Here is a 26,864-nt window from a genome sequence, read left to right on the forward strand (position 1 = left end):
TATAAGCATTGAGATATCACATCTCATGCTATAGGAAGGGTCTCAGGATTGGAATGGGAAGGAATTGGATATCACATCATGCTATAGGAAGGGTCTCAGATTTGGTATAAGCATTGAGATATCACATCTCATGCTAAAGGAAGGGTCTCAGGATTGGAATGGGAAGGAGTTGTATATGACATCTCAGGCCATAGGAAGGTTCTCAGGTTTGGTATAAGCATTGAGATATCACATCTCTGCTATCGGAAGTGTCTCAGGATTGGAATGGGAAGGAGTTGGATATCCCATCTCATGTTATAGGACGGGTCTCAGGTTTGTTATTAGAATCATTGAGATATCATATTGCATGCTGTTGGAAGGGTCTAAGGGTTGGAATGGGAAGGACTTGGATATCACATCTCATGCTATAGATAGGCTCTTAGGTTTGGAAAGGGAAGGAGTTGGATATCACATTTCATGTTAGAGGAAGGATCTCAGGTTTGGTATTAGAAGCATTGAGATATCACATCTCATGCTATAGGAAGGGTCTCAGGATTGGAATGGGAAGCAATTGGATATCACATCTCATGCTATAGGAAGGGTCTCAGGTTTGGTATAAGCATTGAGATATCACATCTCATGCTATAGGACGGGTCTCAGGATTGGAATGGAAGGAGTTGGATATCACATCTCATGTTATAGGAAGGATCTCAGGTTTGGTATTAGAAGCATTGAGACATCACATCTCATGCTATAGGAAGGGTCTCAGGGTTGGAATGGGAAGGAGTTGGATATCAGATCTCATCCAATAGGAAGGGCCTCAGGTTTGGAATGGGAAGGAATTGGATATCACATCTCATGTTATAGGAAGGATCTCAGGTTTGGTATTAGAAGCATTGAGATATCACATCTCATGCTATAGGAAGGGTCTCAGGATTGGAATGTGAAGGATTTGGATATCACATCTCATGCTAAAGGAAGGGTCTCATGTTTGGTAGAAGCATTGAGATATCACGCCTCTGCTATCGGAAGGGTCTCAGGATTGGATTGGGAAGGAGTTGGATATCACATCTCATGCCATAGGAAGGGTCTCAGGTTTGGTATAAGCATTGAGATATCACATCTCTGCTATCGGAAGGGTCTCAGGTTTGGATTGGGAAGGAGTTGGATATCCCTTCTCATGCTATAGGAACTGTCTCAGGTTGGAATGGGAAGGAGTTGGATATCACATCTCATTCATGTTATAGGAAGGGTCTCAGGATTGGAATGGGAAGGATTTGGATATCACATCTCTTGCTATAGGAAGGGTCTCAGGATTGGAATGGGTAGGAGTTGGATATTACTTTCTTGCTATAGGAGGGTTCTCATGTTTGGAATGGGAAGGAGTTGGATATCACATATGCTATAGTTAGTGTCTCAGGTTTGCAACGGGAAGGAGTTGGATATCACATCTCATGTTATAGGAAGGGTCTCAGGTTTGGTATAAGCATTGAGATATCACATCTCTGCTATCGGAAGCGGCTCAGGATTGGAATGGGAAGGAGTTGGATATCCCATTTCATGTTATAGGAAGAGTCTCTGGTTTGGTATTAGAATCATTGAGATATCACATCGCATGCTGTAGGAAGGGTCTAAGGATTGGAATGGGATGGACTTGGATATCACATCTCATGCTATAGGTAGGCTCTCAGGTGATTTGGTATAAGCATTGAGATATCACATCTCATGCTATAGGAAGGGTCTCAGGATTGGAATGGGAAGGAATTGAATATCACATCTCATGCTATAGGAAGGGTCTCAGATTTGGTATAAGCATTGAGATATCACATCTCATGCTAAAGGAAGGGTCTCAGGATTGGAATGGGAAGGAGTTGTATATGACATCTCAGGCCATAGGAAGGTTCTCAGGTTTGGTATAAGCATTGAGATATCACATCTCTGCTATCGGAAGGGTCTCAGGATTGGATTGGGAAGGAGTTGGATATCCCTTCTCATGCTATAGGAAGTGTCTCAGGTTGGAATGGGAAGGAGTTGGATATCACATCTCATGTTATAGGAAGGGTCTCAGGATTGGAATGGGAAGGATTTGGATATCACATCTCTTGCTATAGGAAGGGTCTCAGGATTGGAATGGGTAGGAGTTGGATATTACTTTCTTGCTATAGGAAGGGTCTCATGTTTGGAATGGGAAGGAGTTGGATATCACATATGCTATAGTTAGTGTCTCAGGTTTGGAACGGGAAGGAGTTGGATATCACATCTCATGTTATAGGAAGGGTTTCAGGTTTGGTATAAGCATTGAGATATCACATCTCTGCTATCAGAAGCGGCTCAGGATTGGAATGGGAAGGAGTTGGATATCCCATCTCATGTTATAGGAAGAGTCTCTGGTTTGGTATTAGAATCATTGAGATATCACATCGCATGCTGTAGGAAGGGTCTAAGGATTGGAATGGGATGGACTTGGATATCACATCTCATGCTATAGGTAGGCTCTCAGGTTTGGTATAAGCATTGAGATATCACATCTCATGCTATAGGAAGGGTCTCAGGATTGGAATGGGAAGGAATTGGATATCACATCTCATGCTATAGGAAGGGTCTCAGATTTGGTATAAGCATTGAGATATCACATCTCATGCTAAAGGAAGGGTCTCAGGATTGGAATGGGAAGGAGTTGTATATGACATCTCAGGCCATAGGAAGGTTCTCAGGTTTGGTATAAGCATTGAGATATCACATCTCTGCTATAGGAAGGGTCTCAGGATTGGAATGGGAAGGAGTTGGATATCCCATCTCATGTTATAGGAAGGGTCTCAGGTTTGGTATTAGAAGCATAGAGATATCACATCTCATGCTATAGGAAGGGTCTCAGGATTTGAATGGGAAGGAGTTGGATATCACATCTCATGCCATAGGAAGGGTCTCAGGTTTGGTATAAGCATTGAGATATCACATCTCTGCTATCGGAAGGGTCTCAGGATTGGATTGGGAAGGAGTTGGATATCCCTTCTCATGCTATAGGAAGTGTCTCAGGTTGGAATGGGAAGGAGTTGGATATCACATCTCATGTTATAGGAAGGGTCTCAGGATTGGAATGGGAAGGATTTGGATATCACATCTCTTGCTATAGGAAGGGTCTCAGGATTGGAATGGGTAGGAGTTGGATATTACTTTCTTGCTATAGGAAGGGTCTCATGTTTGGAATGGGAAGGAGTTGGATATCACATATGCTATAGTTAGTGTCTCAGGTTTGGAACGGGAAGGAGTTGGATATCACATCTCATGTTATAGGAAGGGTTTCAGGTTTGGTATAAGCATTGAGATATCACATCTCTGCTATCAGAAGCGGCTCAGGATTGGAATGGGAAGGAGTTGGATATCCCATCTCATGTTATAGGAAGAGTCTCTGGTTTGGTATTAGAATCATTGAGATATCACATCGCATGCTGTAGGAAGGGTCTAAGGATTGGAATGGGATGGACTTGGATATCACATCTCATGCTATAGGTAGGCTCTCAGGTTTGGTATAAGCATTGAGATATCACATCTCATGCTATAGGAAGGGTCTCAGGATTGGAATGGGAAGGAATTGGATATCACATCTCATGCTATAGGAAGGGTCTCAGATTTGGTATAAGCATTGAGATATCACATCTCATGCTAAAGGAAGGGTCTCAGGATTGGAATGGGAAGGAGTTGTATATGACATCTCAGGCCATAGGAAGGTTCTCAGGTTTGGTATAAGCATTGAGATATCACATCTCTGCTATCGGAAGGGTCTCAGGATTGGAATGGGAAGGAGTTGGATATCCCATCTCATGTTATAGGAAGGGTCCCAGGTTTGGTATTAGAAGCATAGAGATATCACATCTCATGCTATAGGAAGGGTCTCAGGATTTGAATGGCAAGGAGTTGGATATCACATCTCATGCCATAGGAAGGGTCTCAGGTTTGGTATAAGCATTGAGATATCACATCTCTGCTATCGGAAGGGTCTCAGGATTGGATTGGGAAGGAGTTGGATATCCCTTCTCATGCTATAGGAAGTGTCTCAGGTTGGAATGGGAAGGAGTTGGATATCACATCTCATGTTATAGGAAGGGTCTCAGGATTGGAATGGGAAGGATTTGGATATCACATCTCTTGCTATAGGAAGGGTCTCAGGATTGGAATGGGTAGGAGTTGGATATTACTTTCTTGCTATAGGAAGGGTCTCATGTTTGGAATGGGAAGGAGTTGGATATCACATATGCTATAGTTAGTGTCTCAGGTTTGGAACGGGAAGGAGTTGGATATCACATCTCATGTTATAGGAAGGGTTTCAGGTTTGGTATAAGCATTGAGATATCACATCTCTGCTATCAGAAGCGGCTCAGGATTGGAATGGGAAGGAGTTGGATATCCCATCTCATGTTATAGGAAGAGTCTCTGGTTTGGTATTAGAATCATTGAGATATCACATCGCATGCTGTAGGAAGGGTCTAAGGATTGGAATGGGATGGACTTGGATATCACATCTCATGCTATAGGTAGGCTCTCAGGTTTGGTATAAGCATTGAGATATCACATCTCATGCTATAGGAAGGGTCTCAGGATTGGAATGGGAAGGAATTGGATATCACATCTCATGCTATAGGAAGGGTCTCAGATTTGGTATAAGCATTGAGATATCACATCTCATGCTAAAGGAAGGGTCTCAGGATTGGAATGGGAAGGAGTTGTATATGACATCTCAGGCCATAGGAAGGTTCTCAGGTTTGGTATAAGCATTGAGATATCACATCTCTGCTATAGGAAGGGTCTCAGGATTGGAATGGGAAGGAGTTGGATATCCCATCTCATGTTATAGGAAGGGTCTCAGGTTTGGTATTAGAAGCATAGAGATATCACATCTCATGCTATAGGAAGGGTCTCAGGATTTGAATGGGAAGGAGTTGGATATCACATCTCATGCCATAGGAAGGGTCTCAGGTTTGGTATAAGCATTGAGATATCACATCTCTGCTATCGGAAGGGTCTCAGGATTGGATTGGGAAGGAGTTGGATATCCCTTCTCATGCTATAGGAAGTGTCTCAGGTTGGAATGGGAAGGAGTTGGATATCACATCTCATGTTATAGGAAGGGTCTCAGGATTGGAATGGGAAGGATTTGGATATCACATCTCTTGCTATAGGAAGGGTCTCAGGATTGGAATGGGTAGGAGTTGGATATTACTTTCTTGCTATAGGAAGGGTCTCATGTTTGGAATGGGAAGGAGTTGGATATCACATATGCTATAGTTAGTGTCTCAGGTTTGGAACGGGAAGGAGTTGGATATCACATCTCATGTTATAGGAAGGGTTTCAGGTTTGGTATAAGCATTGAGATATCACATCTCTGCTATCAGAAGCGGCTCAGGATTGGAATGGGAAGGAGTTGGATATCCCATCTCATGTTATAGGAAGAGTCTCTGGTTTGGTATTAGAATCATTGAGATATCACATCGCATGCTGTAGGAAGGGTCTAAGGATTGGAATGGGATGGACTTGGATATCACATCTCATGCTATAGGTAGGCTCTCAGGTTTGGTATAAGCATTGAGATATCACATCTCATGCTATAGGAAGGGTCTCAGGATTGGAATGGGAAGGAATTGGATATCACATCTCATGCTATAGGAAGGGTCTCAGATTTGGTATAAGCATTGAGATATCACATCTCATGCTAAAGGAAGGGTCTCAGGATTGGAATGGGAAGGAGTTGTATATGACATCTCAGGCCATAGGAAGGTTCTCAGGTTTGGTATAAGCATTGAGATATCACATCTCTGCTATCGGAAGGGTCTCAGGATTGGAATGGGAAGGAGTTGGATATCCCATCTCATGTTATAGGAAGGGTCCCAGGTTTGGTATTAGAAGCATAGAGATATCACATCTCATGCTATAGGAAGGGTCTCAGGATTTGAATGGCAAGGAGTTGGATATCACATCTCATGCCATAGGAAGGGTCTCAGGTTTGGTATAAGCATTGAGATATCACATCTCTGCTATCGGAAGGGTCTCAGGATTGGATTGGGAAGGAGTTGGATATCCCTTCTCATGCTATAGGAAGTGTCTCAGGTTGGAATGGGAAGGAGTTGGATATCACATCTCATGTTATAGGAAGGGTCTCAGGATTGGAATGGGAAGGATTTGGATATCACATCTCTTGCTATAGGAAGGGTCTCAGGATTGGAATGGGTAGGAGTTGGATATTACTTTCTTGCTATAGGAAGGGTCTCATGTTTGGAATGGGAAGGAGTTGGATATCACATATGCTATAGTTAGTGTCTCAGGTTTGGAATGGGATGGACTTGGATATCACATCTCATGCTATAGGAAGGGTCTCAGATTTGGTATAAGCATTGAGATATCACATCTCATGCTAAAGGAAGGGTCTCAGGATTGGAATGGGAAGGAGTTGTATATGACATCTCAGGCCATAGGAAGGTTCTCAGGTTTGGTATAAGCATTGAGATATCACATCTCTGCTATCGGAAGGGTCTCAGGATTGGAATGGGAAGGAGTTGGATATCCCATCTCATGTTATAGGAAGGGTCTCAGGTTTGGTATTAGAAGCATTGAGATATCACATCTCATGCTATAGGAAGGGTCTCAGGATTGGAATGTGAAGGATTTGGATATTACATCTCATGCTAAAGGAAGGGTCTCAGGTTTGGTAGAAGCATTGAGATATCACGTCTCTGCTATCGGAAGGGTCTCAGGATTGGATTGGGAAGGAGTTGGATATCCCTTCTCATGCTATAGGAAGGGTCTCAGGATTTGAATGGCAAGGAGTTGGATATCACATCTCATGCCATAGGAAGGGTCTCAGGTTTGGTATAAGCATTGAGATATCACATCTCTGCTATCGGAAGGGTCTCAGGATTGGATTGGGAAGGAGTTGGATATCCCTTCTCATGCTATAGGAAGTGTCTCAGGTTGGAATGGGAAGGAGTTGGATATCACATCTCATGTTATAGGAAGGGTCTCAGGATTGGAATGGGAAGGATTTGGATATCACATCTCTTGCTATCGGAAGGGTCTCAGGATTGGAATGGGTAGGAGTTGGATATTACTTTCTTGCTATAGGAAGGGTCTCATGTTTGGAATGGGAAGGATTTGGATATCACATATGCTATAGTTAGTGTCTCAGGTTTGGAACGGGAAGGAGTTGGATATCACATCTCATGTTATAGGAAGGGTCTCAGGTTTGGTATAAGCATTGAGATATCACATCTCTGCTATCGGAAGCGGCTCAGGATTGGAATGGGAAGGAGTTGGATATCCCATCTTATGTTATAGTAAGAGTCTCTGGTTTGGTATTAGAATCATTGAGATATCACATCGCATGCTGTAGGAAGGGTCTAAGGATTGGAATGGGATGGACTTGGATATCACATCTCATGCTATAGGAAGGGTCTCAGATTTGGTATAAGCATTGAGATATCACATCTCATGCTAAAGGAAGGGTCTCAGGATTGTAGGCTCTCAGGTTTGGTATAAGAATTGAGATATCACATCTCATGCTATAGGAAGGGTCTCAGGATTGGAATGGGAAGGATTTGGATATCACATCTCATGCTATAGGAAGGGTCTCAGATTTGGTATAAGCATTGAGATATCACATCTCATGCTAAAGGAAGGGTCTCAGGATTGGAATGGGAAGGAGTTGTATATGACATCTCAGGCCATAGGAAGGGTCTCAGGTTTGGTATAAGCATTGAGATATCACATCTCTGCTATCGGAAGGGTCTCAGGATTGGAATGGGAAGGAGTTGGATATCCCATCTCATGTTATAGGAAGGGTCTCAGGTTTGGTATTAGAAGTATAGAGATATCACATCTCATGCTATAGGAAGGGTCTCAGGATTGGAATGGGAAGGACTTGGATGTCACATCTCATGCTATAGGGAGGGTCTCAAGTTTGATATTAGAAGCATTGAGATAACAAATCTCATGATATCGGAAGGGTCTCAGGATTGGAATGGGAAGGAGTTGGATACCACATCTCATGATAAAGGAAGGGTCTAAGGTTTGGAAGGGGAAGGATTTGGATATCACATCTCATGTTATAGGACGGGTCTCAGGTTTGGTATTAGAAGCATTGAGATATCAAGTCTCATGGTATAAGAAGGGTCTCAGAATTGGAATGGGAAGGAGTTGGATATCACACCTCAAGCTATAGGAAGGGTCTCAGGATTGGAATGGGAAGGAGTTTGATATCACATCTCATGCCATAGTATGGGTCTCAGGTTTGGTAGAAGCATTGGGACATCACATCTCATGCTATCGGAAGGGTATCAGTATTGGATTTGGAAGAAGTTGGATATCCCATCTCATGCTATAGGAAGGGTCTCAGGTTGGAATGGGAAGGAGTTGGATATCACATTTCATGTTATAGGAAGGGTCTCAGGATTGGAATGGGAAGGACTTGGATATCATATCTCATGCTATAGGACGGGTCTCAGGTTTGTTATTAGAATCATTGAGATATCATATTGCATGCTGTAGGAAGGGTCTAAGGTTTGGAAAGGGAAGGAGTTGGATATCACATTTCATGTTAGAGGAAGGATCTCAGGTTTGGTATTAGAAGCATTGAGATATCACATCTCATGCTATAGGAAGGGTCTCAGGATTGGAATGGGAAGTAGTTGGATATCACATCTCATGCTATTGGAAGGGTCTCAGGTTTGGTATAAGCATTGAGATATCACATCTCATGCTATAGGACGGGTCTCAGGATTGGAATGGAAGGAGTTGGATATCACATCTCATGTTATAGGAAGGATCTCAGGTTTGGTATTAGAAGCATTGAGACATCACATCTCATGCTATAGGAAGGGTCTCAGGGTTGGAATGGGAAGGAGTTGGATATCGCATCTCATCCAATAGGAAGGGTCTCAGGTTTGGATTGGGAAGGAATTGGATATCAAATCTCATGTTATAGGAAGGATCTCAGGTTTGGTATTAGAAGCATTGAGATATCACATCTCATGCTATAGGAAGGGTCTCAGGATTGGAATGTGAAGGATTTGGATATCACATCTCATGCTAAAGGAAGGGTCTCAGGTTTGGTAGAAGCATTGAGATATCAGATCTCTGCTATCGGAAGGGTCTCAGGATTGGATTGGGAAGGAGTTGGATATCCCTTCTCATGCTATAGGAAGGGTCTCAGGATTTGAATGGGAAGGAGTTGGATATCACATCTCATGTTATAGGAAGGGTCTCAGGATTGGAATGGGAAGGATTTGGATATTACTTTCTTGCTATAGGAAGGGTCTCATGTTTGGAATGGGAAGGAGTTGGATATCACATATGCTATAGTTAGTGTCTCAGGTTTGGAACGGGAAGGAGTTGGATATCACATCTCATGTTATAGGAAGGGTCTCATGTTTGGTATAAGCATTGAGATATCACATCTCTGCTATCGGAAGCGGCTCAGGATTGGAATGGGAAGGAGTTGGATATCCCATCTCATGTTATAGTAAGAGTCTCTGGTTTGGTATTAGAATCATTGAGATATCACATCGCATGCTGTAGGAAGGGTCTAAGGATTGGAATGGGATGGACTTGGATATCACATCTCATGCTATAGGTAGGCTCTCAGGTTTGATATAAGCATTGAGATATCACATCTCATGCTATAGGAAGGGTCTCAGGATTGGAATGGGAAGGATTTGGATATCACATCTCATGCTATAGGAAGGGTCTCAGATTTGGTATGAGCATTGAGATATCACATCTCATGCTAAAGGAAGGGTCTCAGGATTGGAATGGGAAGGAGTTGTATATGACATCTCAGGCCATAGGAAGGGTCTCATGTTTGGTATAAGCATTGAGATATCACATCTCTGCTATCGGAAGGGTCTCAGGATTGGAATGGGAAGGAGTTGGATATCCCATCTCATGTTATAGGAAGGGTCTCAGGTTTGGTATTAGAAGCATAGAGATATCACATCTCATGCTATAGGAAGGGTCTCAAGATTGGAATGGGAAGGACTTGGATGTCACATCTCATGCTATAGGGAGGGTCTCAAGTTTGATATTAGAAGCATTGAGATAACAAATCTCATGATATCGGAAGGGTCTCAGGATTGGAATGGGAAGGAGTTGGATACCACATCTCATGATAAAGGAAGGGTCTAAGGTTTGGAAGGGGAAGGATTTGGATATCACATCTCATGTTATAGGACGGGTCTCAGGTTTGGTATTAGAAGCATTGAGATATCAAGTCTCATGGTATAAGAAGGGTCTCAGAATTGGAATGGGAAGGAGTTGGATATCACACCTCAAGCTATAGGAAGGGTCTCAGGATTGGAATGGGAAGGAGTTTGATATCACATCTCATGCCATAGTATGGGTCTCAGGTTTGGTAGAAGCATTGGGATATCACATCTCATGCTATCGGAAGGGTATCAGTATTGGATTTGGAAGAAGTTGGATATCCCATCTCATGCTATAGGAAGGGTCTCAGGTTGGAATGGGAAGGAGTGGATATCACATTTCATGTTATAGGAAGGGTCTCAGGATTGGAATGGGAAGGACTTGGATATCATATCTCATGCTATAGGACAGGTCTCAGGTTTGTTATTAGAATCATTGAGATATCATATTGCATGCTGTAGGAAGGGTCTAAGGATTGGAACGGGAAGGACTTGGATATCACATCTCATGCTATAGATAGGCTCTTAGGTTTGGAAAGGGAAGGAGTTGGATATCACATTTCATGTTAGAGGAAGGATCTCAGGTTTGGTATTAGAAGCATTGAGATATCACATCTCATGCTATAGGAAGGGTCTCAGGATTGGAATGGGAAGTAGTTGGATATCACATCTCATGCTATAGGAAGGGTCTCAGGTTTGGTATAAGCATTGAGATATCACATCTCATGCTATAGGACGGGTCTCAGGATTGGAATGGAAGGAGTTGGATATCACATCTCATGTTATAGGAAGGATCTCAGGTTTGGTATTAGAAGCATTGAGACATCACATCTCATGCTATAGGAAGGGTCTCAGGGTTGGAATGGGAAGGAGTTGGATATCACATCTCATCCAATAGGAAGGGTCTCAGGTTTGGAATGGGAAGGAATTGGATATCACATCTCATGTTATAGGAAGGATCTCAGGTTTGGTATTAGAAGCATTGAGATATCACATCTCATGCTATAGGAAGGGTCTCAGGATTGGAATGTGAAGGATTTGGATATCACATCTCATGCTAAAGGAAGGGTCTCAGGATTGGTAGAAGCATTGAGATATCACGTCTCTGCTATCGGAGGGGTCTCAGGATTGGATTGGGAAGGAGTTGGATATCCCTTCTCATGCTATAGGAAGGGTCTCAGGATTTGAATGGCAAGGAGTTGGATATCACATCTCATGCCATAGGAAGGGTCTCAGGTTTGGTATAAGCATTGAGATATCACATCTCTGCTATCGGAAGGGTCTCAGGATTGGAATGGGAAGGAGTTGGATATTCCCATCTCATGTTATAGGAAGGGTCTCAGGTTTGGTATTAGAAGCATTGAGATATCACATCTCATGCTATAGGAAGGGTCTCAGGATTGGAATGGGAAGGACTTGGATATCACATCTCATGCTATAGGGAGGGTCTCAAGTTTGATATTAGAAGCTTTGAGATATCACATCTCATGATATCGGAAGGGTCTCAGGATTGGAATGGGAAGGAGTTGGATATCACATCTCATGATAAAGGAAGGGTCTAAGGTTTGGAAGGGGAAGGATTTGGATATCACATCTCATGTTATATTACGGGTCTCAGGTTTGGTATTAGAAGCATTGAGATATCAAGTCTCAGAGTATAGGAAGGGTCTCAGAATTGGAATGGGAAGGATTTGGATATCACATCTCAAGCTATAGGAAGGGTCTCAGGATTGGAATGGGAAGGACTTGGATATCACATCTCATGCTATAGGAAGGCTCTCAGGTTTGGAAGGGGAAAGAGTTGGATATCACATTTCATGTTAGAGGTAGGATCTCAGGTTTGGTATTAGAGGCATTGAGATATCACATCTCATGCTATCAGAAGGGTCTCAGGAATGGAATGGGAAGGAGTTGGATATCACATCTCATGCTAAAGGGAGGGTCTCAGGTTTGGAAGGGGAAGGATTTGGATATCACATCTCATGTTATAGGAAGGATCTCAGGTTTGGTATTAGAACCATTGAGATATCACATCTCATGCTATCGGAAGGATCTCAGGTTTGGTATTAGAAGCATTGAGATATCACATCTCATGCTATCAGAAGGGTCTCAGGATTGGAATGGGAAGGAGTTGGATATCACATCTCATGCTAAAGGGAGGGTCTCAGGTTTGGAAGGGGAAGGATTTGGATATCACATCTCATGTTATCGGAAGGATCTCACGTTTGGTATTAGAAGTATTGAGATATCATATCTCATGCTATAGGAAGGGTCTCAGGATTGGAATGGGAAGGACTTAGATATCACATATCATGCTATAGGGAGGGTCTCAGTTTTGATATTAGAAGCATTGAGATATCACATCTCATGCTATCGGAAGTGTCTCAGGATTGGAATGGGAAGGAGCTGGATATCACATCTCATGCTAAAGGAAGGGTCTCAGGTTTGGAACGGGAAGGATTTGGATATCACATCTCATGTTATAGGAAGGGTCTCAGGTTTGGTATAAGCATTGAGATATCACATCTCTGCTATCAGAAGTGTCTCAGGATTGGAATGGGAAGGAGTTGGATATCCCATCTCATGTTATAGGACGGGTCTCAGGTTTGTTATTAGAATCATTGAGATATCATATTGCATGCTGTAGGAAGGGTCTAAGGGTTGGAATGGGAAGGACTTGGATATCACATCTCATGCTATAGATAGGCTCTTAGGTTTGGAAAGGGAAGGAGTTGGATATCACATTTCATGTTAGAGGAAGGATCTCAGGTTTGGTATTAGAAGCATTGAGATATCACATCTCATGCTATAGGAAGGGTCTCAGGATTGGAATGGGAAGGAGTTGGATATCACATCTCATGCTAAAGGGAGGGTCTCAGGTTTGGAAGGGGAAGGATTTGGATATCACATCTCATGTTATAGGAAGGATCTCAGGTTTGGTATTAGAACCATTGAGATATCACATCTCATGCTATCGGAAGGATCTCAGGTTTGGTATTAGAAGCATTGAGATATCACATCTCATGCTATCAGAAGGGTCTCAGGATTGGAATGGGAAGGAGTTGGATATCACATCTCATGCTAAAGGGAGGGTCTCAGGTTTGGAAGGGGAAGGATTTGGATATCACATCTCATGTTATCGGAAGGATCTCACGTTTGGTATTAGAAGTATTGAGATATCATATCTCATGCTATAGGAAGGGTCTCAGGATTGGAATGGGAAGGACTTAGATATCACATATCATGCTATAGGGAGGGTCTCAGTTTTGATATTAGAAGCATTGAGATATCACATCTCATGCTATCGGAAGTGTCTCAGGATTGGAATGGGAAGGAGCTGGATATCACATCTCATGCTAAAGGAAGGGTCTCAGGTTTGGAACGGGAAGGATTTGGATATCAATCTCATGTTATAGGAAGGGTCTCAGGTTTGGTATAAGCATTGAGATATCACATCTCTGCTATCGGAAGTGTCTCAGGATTGGAATGGGAAGGAGTTGGATATCCCATCTCATGTTATAGGACGGGTCTCAGGTTTGTTATTAGAATCATTGAGATATCATATTGCAAGCTGTAGGAAGGGTCTAAGGGTTGGAATGGGAAGGACTTGGATATCACATCTCATGCTATAGATAGGCTCTTAGGTTTGGAAAGGGAAGGAGTTGGATATCACATTTCATGTTAGAGGAAGGATCTCAGGTTTGGTATTAGAAGCATTGAGACATCACATCTCATGCTATATGAAGGGTCTCAGGATTGGAATGGGAAGTAGTTGGATATCACATCTCATGCTATAGGAAGTGTCTCAGGTTTGGTATAAGCATTGAGATATCACATCTCATGCTATAGGACGGGTCTCAGGATTGGAATGGAAGGAGTTGGATATCACATCTCATGTTATAGGAAGGATCTCAGGTTTGGTATTAGAAGCATTGAGACATCACATCTCATGCTATAGGAAGGGTCTCAGGGTTGGAATGGGAAGGAGTTGGATATCACATCTCATCCAATAGGAAGGGTCTCAGGTTTGGAATGGGAAGGAATTGGATATCACATCTCATGTTATAGGAAGGATCTCAGGTTTGGTATTAGAAGCATTGAGATATCACATCTCATGCTATAGGAAGGGTCTCAGTATTGGAATGTGAAGGATTTGGATATCACATCTCATGCTAAAGGAAGGGTCTCAGGTTTGGTAGAAGCATTGAGATATCACGTCTCTGCTATCGGAAGGGTCTCAGGATTGGATTGGGAAGGAGTTGGATATCCCTTCTCATGCTATAGGAAGGGTCTCAGGATTTGAATGGCAAGGAGTTGGATATCACATCTCATGCCATAGGAAGGGTCTCAGGTTTGGTATAAGCATTGAGATATCACATCTCTGCTATCGGAAGGGTCTCAGGATTGGATTGGGAAGGAGTTGGATATCCCTTCTCATGCTATAGGAAGTGTCTCAGGTTTGAATGGGAAGGAGTTGGATATCACATCTCATGTTATAGGAAGGGTCTCAGGATTGGAATGGGAAGGATTTGGATATCACATCTCTTGCTATAGGAAGGGTCTCAGGATTGGAATGGGTAGGAGTTGGATATTACTTTCTTGCTATAGGAAGGGTCTCATGTTTGGAATGGGAATGAGTTGGATATCACATATGCTATAGTTAGTGTCTCAGGTTTGGAACGGGAAGGAGTTGGATATCACATCTCATGTTATAGGAAGGGTCTCAGGTTTGTTATAAGCATTGAGATATCACATCTCTGCTATCGGAAGCGGCTCAGGATTGGAATGGGAAGGAGTTGGATATCCCATCTCATTTTATAGTAAGAGTCTCTGGTTTGGTATTAGAATCATTGAGATATCACATCGCATGCTGTAGGAAGGGTCTAAGGATTGGAATGGGATGGACTTGGATATCACATCTCATGCTATAGGTAGGCTCTCAGGTTTGATATAAGCATTGAGATATCACATCTCATGCTATAGGAAGGGTCTCAGGATTGGAATGGGAAGGATTTGGATATCACATCTCATGCTATAGGAAGGGTCTCAGATTTGGTATAAGCATTGAGATATCACATCTCATGCTAAAGGAAGGGTCTCAGGATTGGAATGGGAAGGAGTTGTATATGACATCTCAGGCCATAGGAAGGGTCTCATGTTTGGTATAAGCATTGAGATATCACATCTCTGCTATCGGAAGGGTCTCAGGATTGGAATGGGAAGGAGTTGGATATCCCATCTCATGTTATAGGAAGGGTCTCAGGTTTGGTATTAGAAGCATAGAGATATCACATCTCATGCTATAGGAAGGGTCTCAGGATTGGAATGGGAAGGACTTGGATGTCACATCTCATGCTATAGGGAGGGTCTCAAGTTTGATATTAGAAGCATTGAGATAACAAATCTCATGATATCGGAAGGGTCTCAGGATTGGAATGGGAAGGAGTTGGATACCACATCTCATGATAAAGGAAGGGTCTAAGGTTTGGAAGGGGAAGGATTTGGATATCAGATCTCATGTTATAGGACGGGTCTCAGGTTTGGTATTAGAAGCATTGAGATATCAAGTCTCATGGTATAAGAAGGGTCTCAGAATTGGAATGGGAAGGAGTTGGATATCACACCTCAAGCTATAGGAAGGGTCTCAGGATTGGAATGGGAAGGAGTTTGATATCACATCTCATGCCATAGTATGGGTCTCAGGTTTGGTAGAAGCATTGGGATATCACATCTCATGCTATCGGAAGGGTATCAGTGTTGGATTTGGAAGAAGTTGGATATCCCATCTCATGCTATAGGAAGGGTCTCAGGTTGGAATGGGAAGGAGTTGGATATCACATTTCATGTTATAGGAAGGGTCTCAGGATTGGAATGGGAAGGACTTGGATATCATATCTCATGCTATAGGACAGGTCTCAGGTTTGTTATTAGAATCATTGAGATATCATATTGCATGCTGTAGGAAGGGTCTAAGGATTGGAACGGGAAGGACTTGGATATCACATCTCATGCTATAGATAGGCTCTTAGGTTTGGAAAGGGAAGGAGTTGGATATCACATTTCATGTTAGAGGAAGGATCTCAGGTTTGGTATTAGAAGCATTGAGATATCACATCTCATGCTATAGGAAGGGTCTCAGGATTGGAATGGGAAGTAGATGGATATCACATCTCATGCTATAGGAAGGATCTCAGGTTTGGTATTAGAAGCATTGAGATATCACATCTCATGCTATAGGAAGGGTCTCAGGGTTGGAATGGGAAGGAGTTGGATATCACATCTCATCCAATAGGAAGGGTCTCAGGTTTGGAATGGGAAGGAATTGGATATCACATCTCATGTTATAGGAAGGATCTCAGGTTTGGTATTAGAAGCATTGAGATATCACATCTCATGCTATAGGAAGGGTCTCAGGATTGGAATGTGAAGGATTTGGATATCACATCTCATGCTAAAGGAAGGGTCTCAGGATTGGTAGAAGCATTGAGATATCACGTCTCTGCTATCGGAGGGGTCTCAGGATTGGATTGGGAAGGAGTTGGATATCCCTTCTCATGCTATAGGAAGGGTCTCAGGATTTGAATGGCAAGGAGTTGGATATCACATCTCATGCCATAGGAAGGGTCTCAGGTTTGGTATAAGCATTGAGATATCACATCTCTGCTATCGGAAGGGTCTCAGGATTGGAATGGGAAGGAGTTGGATATTCCCATCTCATGTTATAGGAAGGGTCTCAGGTTTGGTATTAGAAGCATTGAGATATCACATCTCATGCTATAGGAAGGGTCTCAGGATTGGAATGGGAAGGACTTGGATATCACATCTCATGCTATAGGGAGGGTCTCAAGTTTGATATTAGAAGCTTTGAGATATCACATCTCATGATATCGGAAGGGTCTCAGGATTGGAATGGGAAGGAGTTGGATATCACATCTCATGATAAAGGAAGGGTCTAAGGTTTGGAAGGGGAAGGATTTGGATATCACATCTCATGTTATAGGAAGGATCTCAGGTTTGGTATTAGAACCATTGAGATATCACATCTCATGCTATCGGAAGGATCTCAGGTTTGGTATTAGAAGCATTGAGATATCACATCTCATGCTATCAGAAGGGTCTCAGGATTGGAATGGGAAGGAGTTGGATATCACATCTCATGCTAAAGGGAGGGTCTCAGGTTTGGAAGGGGAAGGATTTGGATATCACATCTCATGTTATCGGAAGGATCTCACATTTGGTATTAGAAGTATTGAGATATCATATCTCATGCTATAGGAAGGGTCTCAGGATTGGAATGGGAAGGACTTGGATATCACATATCATGCTATAGGGAGGGTCTCAGTTTTGATATTAGAAGCATTGAGATATCACATCTCATGCTATCGGAAGTGTCTCAGGATTGGAATGGGAAGGAGCTGGATATCACATCTCATGCTAAAGGAAGGGTCTCAGGTTTGGAACGGGAAGGATTTGGATATCACATCTCATGTTATAGGAAGGGTCTCAGGTTTGGTATAAGCATTGAGATATCACATCTCTGCTATCGGAAGTGTCTCAGGATTGGAATGGGAAGGAGTTGGATATCCCATCTCATGTTATAGGATGGGTCTCAGGTTTGTTATTAGAATCATTGAGATATCATATTGCATGCTGTAGGAAGGGTCCAAGGGTTGGAATGGGAAGGACGTGGATATCACATCTCATGCTATAGATAGGCTCTTAGGTTTGGAAAGGGAAGGAGTTGGATATCACATTTCATGTTAGAGGAAGGATCTCAGGTTTGGTATTAGAAGCATTGAGATATCACATCTCATGCTATAGGAAGGGTCTCAGGATTGGAATGGGAAGGAGTTGGATATCACATCTCATGCTAAAGGGAGGGTCTCAGGTTTGGAAGGGGAAGGATTTGGATATCACATCTCATGTTATAGGAAGGATCTCAGGTTTGGTATTAGAACCATTGAGATATCACATCTCATGCTATCGGAAGGATCTCAGGTTTGGTATTAGAAGCATTGAGATATCACATCTCATGCTATAGGAAGGGTCTCAGGATTGGAATGGGAAGTAGTTGGATATCACATCTCATGCTATAGGAAGTGTCTCAGGTTTGGTATAAGCATTGAGATATCACATCTCATGCTATAGGACGGGTCTCAGGATTGGAATGGAAGGAGTTGGATATCACATCTCATGTTATAGGAAGGATCTCAGGTTTGCTATTAGAAGCATTGAGACATCACATCTCATGCTATAGGAAGGGTCTCAGGGTTTGAATGGGAAGGAGTTGGATATCACATCTCATCCAATAGGAAGGGTCTCAGGTTTGGAATGGGAAGGAATTGGATATCACATCTCATGTTATAGGAAGGATCTCAGGTTTGGTATTAGAAGCATTGAGATATCACATCTCATGCTATAGGAAGGGTCTCAGGATTGGAATGTGAAGGATTTGGATATCACATCTCATGCTAAAGGAAGGGTCTCAGGTTTGGTAGAAGCATTGAGATATCACGTCTCTGCTATCGGAAGGGTCTCAGGATTGGATTGGGAAGGAGTTGGATATCCCTTCTCATGCTATAGGAAGGGTCTCAGGATTTGAATGGCAAGGAGTTGGATATCACATCTCATGCCATAGGAGGGGTCTCAGGTTTGGTATAAGCATTGAGATATCACATCTCTGCTATCGGAAGGGTCTCAGGATTGGATTGGGAAGGAGTTGGATATCCCTTCTCATGCTATAGGAAGTGTCTCAGGTTGGAATGGGAAGGAGTTGGATATCACATCTCATGTTATAGGAAGGGTCTCAGGATTGGAATGGGAAGGATTTGGATATCACATCTCTTGCTATAGGAAGGGTCTCAGGATTGGAATGGGTAGGAGTTGGATATTACTTTCTTGCTATAGGAAGGGTCTCATGTTTGGAATGGGAATGAGTTGGATATCACATATGCTATAGTTAGTGTCTCAGGTTTGGAACGGGAAGGAGTTGGATATCACATCTCATGTTATAGGAAGGGTCTCAGGTTTGTTATAAGCATTGAGATATCACATCTCTGCTATCGGAAGCGGCTCAGGATTGGAATGGGAAGGAGTTGGATATCCCATCTCATGTTATAGTAAGAGTCTCTGGTTTGGTATTAGAATCATTGAGATATCACATCGCATGCTGTAGGAAGGGTCTAAGGATTGGAATGGGATGGACTTGGATATCACATCTCATGCTATAGGTAGGCTCTCAGGTTTGGTATAAGCATTGAGATATCACATCTCATGCTATAGGAAGGGTCTCAGATTTGGTATAAGCATTGAGATATCACATCTCATGCTAAAGGAAGGGTCTCAGGATTGGAATGGGAAGGAGTTGTATATGACATCTCAGGCCATAGGAAGGGTCTCAGGTTTGGTATAAGCATTGAGATATCACATCTCTGCTATCGGAAGGGTCTCAGGATTGGAATGGGAAGGAGTTGGATATCCCATCTCATGTTATAGGAAGGGTCTCAGGTTTGGTATTAGAAGCATAGAGATATCACATCTCATGCTATAGGAAGGGTCTCAGGATTGGAATGGGAAGGACTTGGATGTCACATCTCATGCTATAGGGAGGGTCTCAAGTTTGATATTAGAAGCATTGAGATAACAAATCTCATGATATCGGAAGGGTCTCAGGATTGGAATGGGAAGGAGTTGGATACCACATCTCATGATAAAGGAAGGGTCTAAGGTTTGGAAGGGGAAGGATTTGGATATCACATCTCATGTTATAGGACGGGTCTCAGGTTTGGTATTAGAAGCATTGAGATATCAAGTCTCATGGTATAAGAAGGGTCTCAGAATTGGAATGGGAAGGAGTTGGATATCACACCTCAAGCTATAGGAAGGGTCTCAGGATTGGAATGGGAAGGAGTTTGATATCACATCTCATGCCATAGTATGGGTCTCAGGTTTGGTAGAAGCATTGGGACATCACATCTCATGCTATCGGAAGGGTATCAGTATTGGATTTGGAAGAAGTTGGATATCCCATCTCATGCTATAGGAAGGGTCTCAGGTTGGAATGGGAAGGAGTTGGATATCACATTTCATGTTATAGGAAGGGTCTCAGGATTGGAATGGGAAGGACTTGAATATCATATCTCATGCTATAGGACGGGTCTCAGGTTTGTTATTAGAATCATTGAGATATCATATTGCATGCTGTAGGAAGGGTCTAAGGCTTGGAATGGGAAGGACTTGGATATCACATCTCATGCTATAGATAGGCTCTTAGGTTTGGAAAGGGAAGGAGTTGGATATCACATTTCATGTTAGAGGAAGGATCTCAGGTTTGGTATTAGAAGCATTGAGATATCACATCTCATGCTATAGGAAGGGTCTCAGGATTGGAATGGGAAGTAGTTGGATATCACATCTCATGCTATAGGAAGGGTCTCAGGTTTGGTATAAGCATTGAGATATCACATCTCATGCTATAGGAAGGGTCTCAGGGTTGGAATGGGAAGGAGTTGGATATCGCATCTCATCCAATAGGAAGGGTCTCAGGTTTGGAATGGGAAGGAATTGGATATCACATCTCATGTTATAGGAAGGATCTCAGGTTTTGGTATTAGAAGCATTGAGATATCACATCTCATGCTATAGGAAGGGTCTCAGGATTGGAATGTGAAGGATTTGGATATCATATCTCATGCTATAGGACGGGTCTCAGGTTTGTTATTAGAATCATTGAGATATCATATTGCATGCTGTAGGAAGGGTCTAAGGTTTGGAAAGGGAAGGAGTTGGATATCACATTTCATGTTAGAGGAAGGATCTCAGGTTTGGTATTAGAAGCATTGAGATATCACATCTCATGCTATAGGAAGGGTCTCAGGATTGGAATGGGAAGTAGTTGGATATCACATCTCATGCTATTGGAAGGGTCTCAGGTTTGGTATAAGCATTGAGATATCACATCTCATGCTATAGGACGGGTCTCAGGATTGGAATGGAAGGAGTTGGATATCACATCTCATGTTATAGGAAGGATCTCAGGTTTGGTATTAGAAGCATTGAGACATCACATCTGATGCTATAGGAAGGGTCTCAGGGTTGGAATGGGAAGGAGTTGGATATCGCATCTCATCCAATAGGAAGGGTCTCAGGTTTGGATTGGGAAGGAATTGGATATCAAATCTCATGTTATAGGAAGGATCTCAGGTTTGGTATTAGAAGCATTGAGATATCACATCTCATGCTATAGGAAGGGTCTCAGGATTGGAATGTGAAGGATTTGGATATCACATCTCATGCTAAAGGAAGGGTCTCAGGTTTGGTAGAAGCATTGAGATATCAGATCTCTGCTATCGGAAGGGTCTCAGGATTGGATTGGGAAGGAGTTGGATATCCCTTCTCATGCTATAGGAAGGGTCTCAGGATTTGAATGGGAAGGAGTTGGATATCACATCTCATGTTATAGGAAGGGTCTCAGGATTGGAATGGGAAGGATTTGGATATTACTTTCTTGCTATAGGAAGGGTCTCATGTTTGGAATGGGAAGGAGTTGGATATCACATATGCTATAGTTAGTGTCTCAGGTTTGGAACGGGAAGGAGTTGGATATCACATCTCATGTTATAGGAAGGGTCTCATGTTTGGTATAAGCATTGAGATATCACATCTCTGCTATCGGAAGCGGCTCAGGATTGGAATGGGAAGGAGTTGGATATCCCATCTCATGTTATAGTAAGAGTCTCTGGTTTGGTATTAGAATCATTGAGATATCACATCGCATGCTGTAGGAAGGGTCTAAGGATTGGAATGGGATGGACTTGGATATCACATCTCATGCTATAGGTAGGCTCTCAGGTTTGATATAAGCATTGAGATATCACATCTCATGCTATAGGAAGGGTCTCAGGATTGGAATGGGAAGGATTTGGATATCACATCTCATGCTATAGGAAGGGTCTCAGATTTGGTATGAGCATTGAGATATCACATCTCATGCTAAAGGAAGGGTCTCAGGATTGGAATGGGAAGGAGTTGTATATGACATCTCAGGCCATAGGAAGGGTCTCATGTTTGGTATAAGCATTGAGATATCACATCTCTGCTATCGGAAGGGTCTCAGGATTGGAATGGGAAGGAGTTGGATATCCCATCTCATGTTATAGGAAGGGTCTCAGGTTTGGTATTAGAAGCATAGAGATATCACATCTCATGCTATAGGAAGGGTCTCAAGATTGGAATGGGAAGGACTTGGATGTCACATCTCATGCTATAGGGAGGGTCTCAAGTTTGATATTAGAAGCATTGAGATAACAAATCTCATGATATCGGAAGGGTCTCAGGATTGGAATGGGAAGGAGTTGGATACCACATCTCATGATAAAGGAAGGGTCTAAGGTTTGGAAGGGGAAGGATTTGGATATCACATCTCATGTTATAGGACGGGTCTCAGGTTTGGTATTAGAAGCATTGAGATATCAAGTCTCATGGTATAAGAAGGGTCTCAGAATTGGAATGGGAAGGAGTTGGATATCACACCTCAAGCTATAGGAAGGGTCTCAGGATTGGAATGGGAAGGAGTTTGATATCACATCTCATGCCATAGTATGGGTCTCAGGTTTGGTAGAAGCATTGGGATATCACATCTCATGCTATCGGAAGGGTATCAGTATTGGATTTGGAAGAAGTTGGATATCCCATCTCATGCTATAGGAAGGGTCTCAGGTTGGAATGGGAAGGAGTTGGATATCACATTTCATGTTATAGGAAGGGTCTCAGGATTGGAATGGGAAGGACTTGGATATCATATCTCATGCTATAGGACAGGTCTCAGGTTTGTTATTAGAATCATTGAGATATCATATTGCATGCTGTAGGAAGGGTCTAAGGATTGGAACGGGAAGGACTTGGATATCACATCTCATGCTATAGATAGGCTCTTAGGTTTGGAAAGGGAAGGAGTTGGATATCACATTTCATGTTAGAGGAAGGATCTCAGGTTTGGTATTAGAAGCATTGAGATATCACATCTCATGCTATAGGAAGGGTCTCAGGATTGGAATGGGAAGTAGTTGGATATCACATCTCATGCTATAGGAAGGGTCTCAGGTTTGGTATAAGCATTGAGATATCACATCTCATGCTATAGGACGGGTCTCAGGATTGGAATGGAAGGAGTTGGATATCACATCTCATGTTATAGGAAGGATCTCAGGTTTGGTATTAGAAGCATTGAGACATCACATCTCATGCTATAGGAAGGGTCTCAGGGTTGGAATGGGAAGGAGTTGGATATCACATCTCATCCAATAGGAAGGGTCTCAGGTTTGGAATGGGAAGGAATTGGATATCACATCTCATGTTATAGGAAGGATCTCAGGTTTGGTATTAGAAGCATTGAGATATCACATCTCATGCTATAGGAAGGGTCTCAGGATTGGAATGTGAAGGATTTGGATATCACATCTCATGCTAAAGGAAGGGTCTCAGGATTGGTAGAAGCATTGAGATATCACGTCTCTGCTATCGGAGGGGTCTCAGGATTGGATTGGGAAGGAGTTGGATATCCCTTCTCATGCTATAGGAAGGGTCTCAGGATTTGAATGGCAAGGAGTTGGATATCACATCTCATGCCATAGGAAGGGTCTCAGGTTTGGTATAAGCATTGAGATATCACATCTCTGCTATCGGAAGGGTCTCAGGATTGGAATGGGAAGGAGTTGGATATTCCCATCTCATGTTATAGGAAGGGTCTCAGGTTTGGTATTAGAAGCATTGAGATATCACATCTCATGCTATAGGAAGGGTCTCAGGATTGGAATGGGAAGGACTTGGATATCACATCTCATGCTATAGGGAGGGTCTCAAGTTTGATATTAGAAGCTTTGAGATATCACATCTCATGATATCGGAAGGGTCTCAGGATTGGAATGGGAAGGAGTTGGATATCACATCTCATGATAAAGGAAGGGTCTAAGGTTTGGAAGGGGAAGGATTTGGATATCACATCTCATGTTATATTACGGGTCTCAGGTTTGGTATTAGAAGCATTGAGATATCAAGTCTCAGAGTATAGGAAGGGTCTCAGAATTGGAATGGGAAGGATTTGGATATCACATCTCAAGCTATAGGAAGGGTCTCAGGATTGGAATGGGAAGGACTTGGATATCACATCTCATGCTATAGGAAGGCTCTCAGGTTTGGAAGGGGAAAGAGTTGGATATCACATTTCATGTTAGAGGTAGGATCTCAGGTTTGGTATTAGAGGCATTGAGATATCACATCTCATGCTATCAGAAGGGTCTCAGGAATGGAATGGGAAGGAGTTGGATATCACATCTCATGCTAAAGGGAGGGTCTCAGGTTTGGAAGGGGAAGGATTTGGATATCACATCTCATGTTATAGGAAGGATCTCAGGTTTGGTATTAGAACCATTGAGATATCACATCTCATGCTATCGGAAGGATCTCAGGTTTGGTATTAGAAGCATTGAGATATCACATCTCATGCTATCAGAAGGGTCTCAGGATTGGAATGGGAAGGAGTTGGATATCACATCTCATGCTAAAGGGAGGGTCTCAGGTTTGGAAGGGGAAGGATTTGGATATCACATCTCATGTTATCGGAAGGATCTCACGTTTGGTATTAGAAGTATTGAGATATCATATCTCATGCTATAGGAAGGGTCTCAGGATTGGAATGGGAAGGACTTAGATATCACATATCATGCTATAGGGAGGGTCTCAGTTTTGATATTAGAAGCATTGAGATATCACATCTCATGCTATCGGAAGTGTCTCAGGATTGGAATGGGAAGGAGCTGGATATCACATCTCATGCTAAAGGAAGGGTCTCAGGTTTGGAACGGGAAGGATTTGGATATCACATCTCATGTTATAGGAAGGGTCTCAGGTTTGGTATAAGCATTGAGATATCACATCTCTGCTATCAGAAGTGTCTCAGGATTGGAATGGGAAGGAGTTGGATATCCCATCTCATGTTATAGGACGGGTCTCAGGTTTGTTATTAGAATCATTGAGATATCATATTGCATGCTGTAGGAAGGGTCTAAGGGTTGGAATGGGAAGGACTTGGATATCACATCTCATGCTATAGATAGGCTCTTAGGTTTGGAAAGGGAAGGAGTTGGATATCACATTTCATGTTAGAGGAAGGATCTCAGGTTTGGTATTAGAAGCATTGAGATATCACATCTCATGCTATAGGAAGGGTCTCAGGATTGGAATGGGAAGGAGTTGGATATCACATCTCATGCTAAAGGGAGGGTCTCAGGTTTGGAAGGGGAAGGATTTGGATATCACATCTCATGTTATAGGAAGGATCTCAGGTTTGGTATTAGAACCATTGAGATATCACATCTCATGCTATCGGAAGGATCTCAGGTTTGGTATTAGAAGCATTGAGATATCACATCTCATGCTATCAGAAGGGTCTCAGGATTGGAATGGGAAGGAGTTGGATATCACATCTCATGCTAAAGGGAGGGTCTCAGGTTTGGAAGGGGAAGGATTTGGATATCACATCTCATGTTATCGGAAGGATCTCACGTTTGGTATTAGAAGTATTGAGATATCATATCTCATGCTATAGGAAGGGTCTCAGGATTGGAATGGGAAGGACTTAGATATCACATATCATGCTATAGGGAGGGTCTCAGTTTTGATATTAGAAGCATTGAGATATCACATCTCATGCTATCGGAAGTGTCTCAGGATTGGAATGGGAAGGAGCTGGATATCACATCTCATGCTAAAGGAAGGGTCTCAGGTTTGGAACGGGAAGGATTTGGATATCACATCTCATGTTATAGGAAGGGTCTCAGGTTTGGTATAAGCATTGAGATATCACATCTCTGCTATCGGAAGTGTCTCAGGATTGGAATGGGAAGGAGTTGGATATCCCATCTCATGTTATAGGACGGGTCTCAGGTTTGTTATTAGAATCATTGAGATATCATATTGCAAGCTGTAGGAAGGGTCTAAGGGTTGGAATGGGAAGGACTTGGATATCACATCTCATGCTATAGATAGGCTCTTAGGTTTGGAAAGGGAAGGAGTTGGATATCACATTTCATGTTAGAGGAAGGATCTCAGGTTTGGTATTAGAAGCATTGAGACATCACATCTCATGCTATATGAAGGGTCTCAGGATTGGAATGGGAAGTAGTTGGATATCACATCTCATGCTATAGGAAGTGTCTCAGGTTTGGTATAAGCATTGAGATATCACATCTCATGCTATAGGACGGGTCTCAGGATTGGAATGGAAGGAGTTGGATATCACATCTCATGTTATAGGAAGGGTCTCAGGTTTGGTATTAGAAGCATTGAGACATCACATCTCATGCTATAGGAAGGGTCTCAGGGTTGGAATGGGAAGGAGTTGGATATCACATCTCATCCAATAGGAAGGGTCTCAGGTTTGGAATGGGAAGGAATTGGATATCACATCTCATGTTATAGGAAGGATCTCAGGTTTGGTATTAGAAGCATTGAGATATCACATCTCATGCTATAGGAAGGGTCTCAGTATTGGAATGTGAAGGATTTGGATATCACATCTCATGCTAAAGGAAGGGTCTCAGGTTTGGTAGAAGCATTGAGATATCACGTCTCTGCTATCGGAAGGGTCTCAGGATTGGATTGGGAAGGAGTTGGATATCCCTTCTCATGCTATAGGAAGGG

Source organism: Ambystoma mexicanum, chromosome 1q (assembly GCF_040938575.1).
Source record: "Ambystoma mexicanum isolate Mex_15411 chromosome 1q, UKY_AmexF1_1, whole genome shotgun sequence".
Taxonomy (NCBI): domain Eukaryota; kingdom Metazoa; phylum Chordata; class Amphibia; order Caudata; family Ambystomatidae; genus Ambystoma; species Ambystoma mexicanum.